Source organism: Microtus ochrogaster, chromosome 18, assembly GCF_000317375.1.
Source record: "Microtus ochrogaster isolate Prairie Vole_2 chromosome 18, MicOch1.0, whole genome shotgun sequence".
NCBI classification, from domain to species: Eukaryota; Metazoa; Chordata; class Mammalia; order Rodentia; family Cricetidae; genus Microtus; species Microtus ochrogaster.
Window position 1 is genome coordinate 21,523,022 of NC_022020.1, and position 8,442 is coordinate 21,531,463.

General features: G+C 45.9%; 1 protein-coding gene across 1 annotated transcript in view; it reads left to right on the top strand.

The window, feature by feature from the left end:
* The first annotated feature begins 2,715 nt into the window (after positions 1–2,715).
* Camk4 (calcium/calmodulin dependent protein kinase IV) overlaps positions 2,716–8,442 on the top strand; it is a 223,147-nt gene continuing 217,420 nt past the window's right edge. Inside the window, exon 1 of the mRNA XM_013349620.2 lies at positions 2,716–3,139. The gene's annotated coding sequence lies outside the window, so the exon portion shown is untranslated. The remainder of the gene's footprint in view (positions 3,140–8,442) is intronic.

Genomic DNA, 8,442 nt, shown 5'->3' on the forward strand with positions numbered 1-8,442 from the left:
CTGTATGGATGGGGATAGGAAATACATAAGATAATTTGTCAGCATCTTATGAGAGTACAGGTGTGTGCACTGGATTGCTGATTTCCCAGAATTCCACTTAATTTCCATTTTGAATATGGAATCAGTTGCATCATCTGACCTAAAACAAAATTTATCCTTGCTCAATATTCACAGAATCAGATCTGCTGTTTTCTTTTAGGCTTTGGGGATGGTGTGTTTGGAATGGCTAGGCATGTCAGGGCCATAGGATGCCTTTAAACATATCAGTCCAATATCTTCTGCTTCCTGCTCCAAAGCATTTCTTTATCTCCTGTGGTTAAGAATCGGATTTTTCTCATGAGCTTTTCCTCCTCCATGTCTGGATTTCAGGTCTTCCAAATCTGAGTCTATTACTGTTTGTCCATATGTTCAACAGTAGATCTTTTGATTTATTTATATTTCCATCTCTTTTCATTTTAGTCAAGACTTAGCAAAAATGATAAATTTCATGTATTTAATCTTTGTTTCACCTGCTTCAAAATAACCCTATTTTATATTCATCTGTTTAAAATGAAAAAGGAAGCTTCACGGATCAAGCAAAATACATCACCTCCCCACTGCCTTCCACAAAGCATACATGCCGAGACTTCCAGTGGATGCCTGAAACTACAGGTAGCTCTGAATTGGGCACAAACGCTGGCCTGTCCAACACCACACTGTTGATCTATGGTGAGGGTAGCACACAGTGGGAGGAATCGCTGGGCAAAAGAGTGACTGACTCATATATTGGGTAGACCAGTGTAGGACAGCAGAGTTCATCATTCTGCCCAGTGCAGCAGGGAATTCAGAATGTGAGAACTGCTCATTTCTGGAATTTTCCATCTAATATTTTCACACTTCGGTTTACTGCAGGTTGTTGAAAACACAGGCAGTGAAGCTGAAAATGAGGGGATAATGATGTGCTCTTGTCAAACTTTTCATTTGTTGAATTCCACCCCCCCCCCCGAAGTCATTTGTGAAGAGAATAGTCAAATGACTAAACTCGTGACAAATGTAAATGTCATTTCCACGATCACCTCTGTACTACACATAGGCTCTTTCTCCAACCATTGCTTTCAAAAAATGCAGGGCAAGAACAGGCTGACCATATCTTGGATGTAGTGTGCTTGCTTTGGGTCCATATTGTAAACTAGTTGACGGCAGACAAGCGTTTCCAGCAAGGGCTGCTTCTGAGGGCCTTGTCTCTGAGAGCTGTGAGTACCACTAGTCTAGCAACAACGTCATGTCTTTGTTTCCACTGCCATGGCCTGCTAAGGCAAACTAACTTTGAGAGAAGCAGAATTTAGACATTAGTATCTTACTTTGTTTACGAGCTTGATGTTTTAGCTTGAAGATTAGTGAGTCAGTGCGGTTTTGGTTTCTCACCAAGTCACCCCGCATCCACTGGATCTTGAATGAAACTTTCATATTTTTGTTACTTGTGGAGTATAGCATTTTGAATATTTTCTTGCCATCATCACCTCCATGGGAGAGTTCTGCACTGAGTTTTCATTTCCTATTAACTAGGGCAAACACTCCTATTAGAATTGACTGTATTGTTTTGGTGGTGGGATTTCACCGGTATGTAAGTACTATCTCAACAAATTCGAGGGAAATATTGGAACATATTTGTGACTGATGCTTTTAGGAGTGGAGACTTGCTGAGAAGAGTTTAGTATATATTGGAGAAAAGGTAGATAAAAAAATCCCTAATATCTCTGTAGTATTAAATGGCCTAGGAGTCGTTTAGCTGGAAATCAGATGTGGGAGTAATTATTGCACACACACATTACAATGTTACAACTAATTGTTGTTTATCTTTGTTGAAATCTGAGACGAAATAAAGCCCAAAGGTATCTATTCAACCAGTACTTAAAATCGCCATGGCAGATGATGGATGGACATTAGAATGCTTATGATGGGGTACAGCTCACGGGAAGAAAAAAGCTCTTAACTGTAGCAACCTTCTCCATCAAGAATGGTGACAGGTCCTGCCTTAAGGCAGGTTCGCCTGCTTGGCTTCTTGGGAGCCTTTCTTTGAGCCGTTTCGGCTGCTGGCCTTCAGATGCTGAAATTGAACTAGACACAGCCAAGTGTGTGCTCTTTTAGAAGCTCCAGCACAGCTAGAGGCGACAACGCCACTAGCAGCGATGACAAATTGAAGACTTCACTCAAAGGTGAATCAGGTCAGCATGGACCTAGGCCCATCCCTCTCCAGTGTGCACAGAAATGAGCACCGAGTTCCAGCAGGGAAGGCCTGCCAGGAGCTGACAACCACAGGACACCCTCCTCTATCATCCACATAAGCTCTGACATAGGGACCAGCAAGGGGTGGCTGGTTAGCTGGTGCAAGGTGGAAGGGACTCGCCCGCTTCGAGCCACGCTCCAGGAAACATGAGTTTCTCCAACAATGACCAGGTTCCTTTCTCACCAGGCACTTGGTGGCCTCCACACCCGGTGCTCGCCTCCGACAGAGCGGTCTCTTTCCTGGCTGCGGGCTCTTGCCGGAGGGCGTAAAGGAAAACGCTCATTCGCTTGCTCGGGGTCCTAGTGTCCCCCCCCCCCCCCCCCCCCCCCCCCCCCCCCGCCAGCTCCTGTTTTTTGCAAACGCTATAGGTGGCCGGCGGCTGCCACAGCCTGAGAGAGCAGCACAGGGAGGGGGCTGGCAGGGAGGGAGGCGCGGAGGTGGGGCGGCGGGAGCGAGGGGGAGGGCGCCAGAGCTCTGCGGCGCCCTACTTGGTCTCTGCCGGCTGGTGGTGGCTCCGGGTTCCCCTGCGCTGGTGCTCACCGTCTCAGGCTCTCCGCCCGCCCTCGCTCCCGCTCCCGAGCGCGGAGGCGAGCCGCAGCCCGGCGCGGCGGTGGGCGTGTGCGCGCTGAAGGACGCCTCCTCTCGCTCCGTGTTGCAGGCGGCGGCTGGCGGCTCCGGCTCGGGCAGCGGCGGCGGCTTCCGGAGTCCCGCGGCGAAGATGCTGAAAGTCACGGTGCCCTCCTGTTCCTCGTCCTGCTCCTCGGTCACTGCCAATGCCCCAGGGTCTGGGAACCTCGTCCCGGATTACTGGATCGACGGCTCCAACCGGGATGCTCTGAGCAATTTCTTCGAGGTGGAGTCAGAGCTGGGACGGTAAGACGAGGGGCGCTGGACCAGGCGGAGCGTGGAGGCGCGGGCTGGGGCTGGGGATTGCCTACAGCGTGCACGTTAGTGGTCCCTCTCGCTGCGACACCTGAGGGTGCCGGACTAGCCTCCTCTACCTTTGATCTCTCCCCTGCCTAGACAGTATCTGGGCAAGAGCTAAACTCTAGTCCGAGGCAACCAGGCTCTCCCCTGAGCGCCTAGGCCGGTGCAGCTGCGAGCCTCCGCCAGACTCTCCCGCCCTGCCAGTGTGGAACTGGCTGCCACTTGGGTGATCTCTCCTACCGCACGTGGACTCTGCTTTCCTAATTAGTGTCTTTGCACAGATTATAGTTTGTCAGAGGGACTTGTGTGTCTAGTTAGTTTTGGGTTGGGGACTGCAATTGTGCCCCTCTCCACCGTGATGGAATTATTAAATTAGATTCTTCCTGCTTCCCCTCATCACGCTCTCCAAAGCAAGTGGCACTAGAAATTTAACCTAAATACTAGCTTCCCCATAGCGTGTGCTCAGGAGAAGGCGAGAATGAATCATTTAGAAGAGTTAAAGGCAGAGTAATGAAGTAGTGAGGATTTAAAGAGAAAGCAACTCATGGGGGCCAGGCAGGGGTAATTAGTGAGAAGAGCTTTGAGGCTCCTCTTTTATGTGCTCGAGTGGTTTATTTAAATCGTGTATGCAAAAAGTCATCCCGTTGGGAAAGCAGATGCGCCCCCTCATCCCCACTCTGAAGATCTGAACAGGTTTTACCTTGAGATTGATTCCGTATGTTCTCAGATCTTTACCCACTGATAATTATTTTTGTATCCCCCCCCCCTTTCTGCTGTCCACAAGCACGGAAGGAGACTTGTTTTCAGTACTGTTCAAATGCAAAGCGTCCATCGGAGGGAATCTGAACACGATTGAAAACTGTTGCCAAGTTGTAACTCCCCCCCCCGTGCAATTTAATCATTCCCCTTTTGCTGGTAGTGGCTTATCTAACAGCTTTTTAATTTTAATTTTTTGATGCTGTTAAGAGACGATGTCATTGGATTTTGGGCGTTAGTACTTAGTGGGAAGGATTTGCTCGCTCTGATTTGCCTTTCCTGAATACAAGTGGTGTGTAAAAAGGTAAAACTTTTGAAAGGGAATTTGTTATTCTTGCTGTTTAAAATCCTCAAGCTATTTGAGCACTGAGCAGTGTATACGTCCACGCCTGTTTTTCAGACATGTTTCTGGGGGGGGGGCTCATCGCAAGGCTGTTGTGAGGTAGCAACGGATGCTTTTGTAAGGTTCAGGAAATCATACTTGGGTGACGTGCTGAGCATTGTGGTATAGAATTGATTAAAGAGATAATCTACTTAAAATTGGTTCCTCAGTGCTTTAGAAGTTGCCAGGTAGGGAGGAAATGCCTGCTGCAGCTGAGGGATGGCCCCACAGCGCCCCTGAGCAATGCCCCAGAAGCCCCTAACGAATTCCTATGTACTAATTGCACTATAAAGAAGCTTTGCCATCACTTCAAACACTTTGATTTGAGAAGTGGGAGAATTCCGAGTGTACATGTCCATAGGATGGTGGATTCACAGGGAAGCTGTTTTTGAAGTTGGCTTGGTTTTAATTTGGCCCTACAGTCTGCGTTCTCTTGGGGTTATACTTATAAATCTACTATAAATTGCTAAGACTTGCCCTGCTATATAGACTTTTTGTTACCCTACAATCACCAAATTAAACTATTCTAAGAAGAAAAACATAACCCTTCCCCAGCGGCAGTGCCCATTGCTGAACACCTCCTCTGTAGGTTGATGAGTAGTGAGCTCGCACCATTTCGTTGAAATGATCGATATATTTTTTTTTACTTCATAATCTGTTATTTTTTCTCAATGAGATAAACCTAACACATGGACCAACTGGCATGCCAGCTATAATTGTTAAAAATCTATGGAGCTAAAAAACAGAACTTTTGTACTCACTGATGGAACCACAAAGGTGTTTGGTCTTTGCACTAGTGATCCATTTGAGCTCACTTGAATTGATCTCAAGATTGATCATTCTGTTTTGGGTCAAATCTGGGGGCCAGTGGTGACCCTACAGTCAGCTTGATTCTTTCATTCCCAGTTGTTACTGTGACACTCAGTCAGCAGCATTCTGGTGCTGGGTGGGCCACTGGTTAGTGTCGCAGTGTAGACAATCCCCTGTAGGTGAATGGGTTCAGTATACACACGCCCCTGCAGGTAAATTGGAGATTTTTTTGTTTCATCTCCTAAAGTGATCTGTTATAAAGTGGTGACTCCTGATTCCAGGAAAGTTAGATTCAAGGCCATGTGGACCATATACCCTGAGAATGTGCCTGGAGGGTCAAGTGGAGCTAAATTCCTAAAGCCCCTGAGCCAGTGGTTCTCAACCTTCGGAAGGCTGCAACCCTTTAATACAGTTCGTTATGTTGTGGTGACCCCCACCATAAAATTATTTTCACTGCTACTTCATGACTGCAATTTTGCTAGCTATGAATCATAATGTAAATATCTGATATGTGACCCCCTAAAGGGGTCACAACCCCCAGGTTGAGAACCACTGCCCTGGACTGTGCTTAGAGAAAGCAGGTATTGACAGAATGATCCTTTTGTAGTCATCCGGCACAAGGCAGGGGTAACTTTTTTTGGCAGTATGTGTAGGCATAATGAATGAATTATTTGAAAGTGTCAGGCAAACCATGTTTTTTTGTTTTTTTTTTTAAATCAAAACTGAAATATTTTGGTATTTCTAGAGCTTGTTAAGTTTACAGAAGTGACATTATGCCAAGCAGGCTACTTAAAGATATGAGCTGGCCGTGATCCTATGCAGGAATCCACGCCTGGAGAGCAGCCGGTCCCCCCAGTGATTTGAGAGACCGGTGTTCCAAGGCTTTTCTAATGGAGCAGAGAGCTTACCTCTGACTTCCATTCTTCCTGGTGGTTTGGTGAATGGGAAGACAAGACTTGGCTTGCTGTGCTCTGTGGTGAGGGTTTGGCCCTGTGCATCCGAACCCACATCCTGATGTCCATTGGCCATTATCTTTTGTTTGGACTTGTTGCACCATTTTGAAAGGATGTTTCTAATGAACTCAGCTGTGTTCCCAAACATCCAAATGCGGAAAACCAAATGTTAGCCCACTTGACTAAAAGAAAACACATTCAATTATTCTGGATTTTTACTATAGTTGCCTTAGGTTTGTGACCTTTAGCTCCCACCAACTAAAGTCATTATTTAAAAAAAAGGGTTTATGTGACAGCTCAGTTATCTGTTGTCTATCTTGTCTGTCTGCCTGTCTTATCTATTTGTATCTTTTGTTGTTTAGGCTCCAGCTCGATTTTAAATAGTGAACTATGTGGTCATTTGTATAGACTAGAAACAGTTTCACTAGCTGATGCCTAATCTTACTGTCAGCACTATAATATAGTATTTTATGTTTTATACCGTTTCATTATATTCTTTTTTATTCAAAATATTTGCTGAACTCATGTGGTCTGCCATCCTACTAACAAGTTGTGGCTCAGTTAGAAAGTGTTATTTTGGGGCATAGATCTGAACATGCCAGACTCCACTATGAGGCAGAGTCATTTGACGCCGTGTCTTGCAGACCATTTGGCAGAGTTGCCCTGAGCAATGTCCACTTGGCACAGTTCTGTGGAGAGAAATTCTTCTTTCTTCGCCTCCAAGTCCTTATTGTATTTTTTTCCTTCCAAAACTTTAAGAAAACACTGGTGTCTCCAAAAGATTCACTGGGCACCCAGGAATCTGAACTAGCCTCAGCTAGTCTCCAAAGGGGGCTGGTGCCAGAGGACGCTTAGGTGTGGAGGGAAGAAACCTGGAGAGGGAGGAGCTGTGTTTTAGCAGGGTCTGTTAACTCTGGCCCAGCAAATGCTGCTTGCAAGGAACCACAAATGTGTCTTTTCTAGAAGGTCTTCAGCTAGTGCTCTTGGCATGTCTTAGCTCTGTCTGCTTGGACCACAACAAGAAATCCCTGGGTGGCTTAAACCACAAACGTTTGTTTTGCACAGATCTGGAGGAGAGGGGTTCAAAACCAAGATGCCGGCCAATCTCTTTACCCCACGGAGAACTTTCTTCCTGTTTTGAGTGGTGGTTATCTTCTGCTGTGTTCTCAGAAGATAGAAGGGAAGAGGAATATACACATGTATACATACATGTATATCCATATCTATGTATATTGTATATATTAGAAGAATTTCTCTAAGCTCTTTGGTGTCTCATGAGATCATCTACCCTGTCTTGAGAGCTCTATCTTCAGGAGTTGATCCTGAACACAACTCCTTCCCAAAGACTGTATTCCAGTTGCCACACTAAGAGAATAGGTTTCAACACATGAGCTTCTACCTTGTACTGTGTTATCTAAGAATATTTTCATATATATGCTACTCTGAGCATCTCCCCCATATTCCTCTGTCTCCACTTTCTCAATCCACACCGTTAGTTTCCTTTGTGCCCTGGGAAGTTTCCCTGTTACTTTCATGCTGTATTGTAGTCATGTTTTATCAGCATATACATTTGAAGGGGACAATTCAGTCTATGCTAGAGTTGGTGAGGAATCAGAATCATCTTTTTCCCTTCCCCCTTCTTTTTCTTTTGCCAAGCACCTCCCTGAATATTCTCTTGGCTAATACTTCCCCGGTTCCAAGCCTTTTCCTTGCACCATCTTTTAGGGCTCCACAGCCTATTTGCTGCACCCCGCCGACCACTGATCTGTTTTGTACTCTCTTCTGATGGCTTAGCCTCTTTGGTGATTACATGTTCCTTTAAAATTGGGTGTTTAGTGTGATGATGAATTTTTCCATGATTCTTAGTCAACGCGGGAGCAAGGTGTGACACAAATGCAAGCATAGAAGCTCATGTAGAGGTTCTTTGCAGTAATCCTGAGGTGGCTTCCAGAAGGCAGGGTCCAAGGGTTGGCTCTTTGGACTATTACATAGTCATTGCAGGCCAGTGCACAGCCCTTCGCAGGTGCTCAGCAGGTGATTTTAAAGAGAGTGACTCAGGGGACTGAGCAGATGCTCAGTGGGTACAGGTCCTTGCTGCAGAACCTGATGTCCGAGTCTTCTACCTGGGGTGTACACGGTGGAAAGACAGAATAGACTCCCAGAAGTGGCTTTCTGGCCTTCGTGAGCTTGTCATGGCCCAAATGCCCCACCTCCATTAAATGAACAAATGTATTTAAAGAATTTTGAAGAGACTGACTCAGTGTATGAAGCAGCTCAGACATGGATCTTCTTTTATTCTCTCTCTCTCTCTCTCTCTCTCTCTCTCTCTCTCTCTCTCTCTCTCTCTC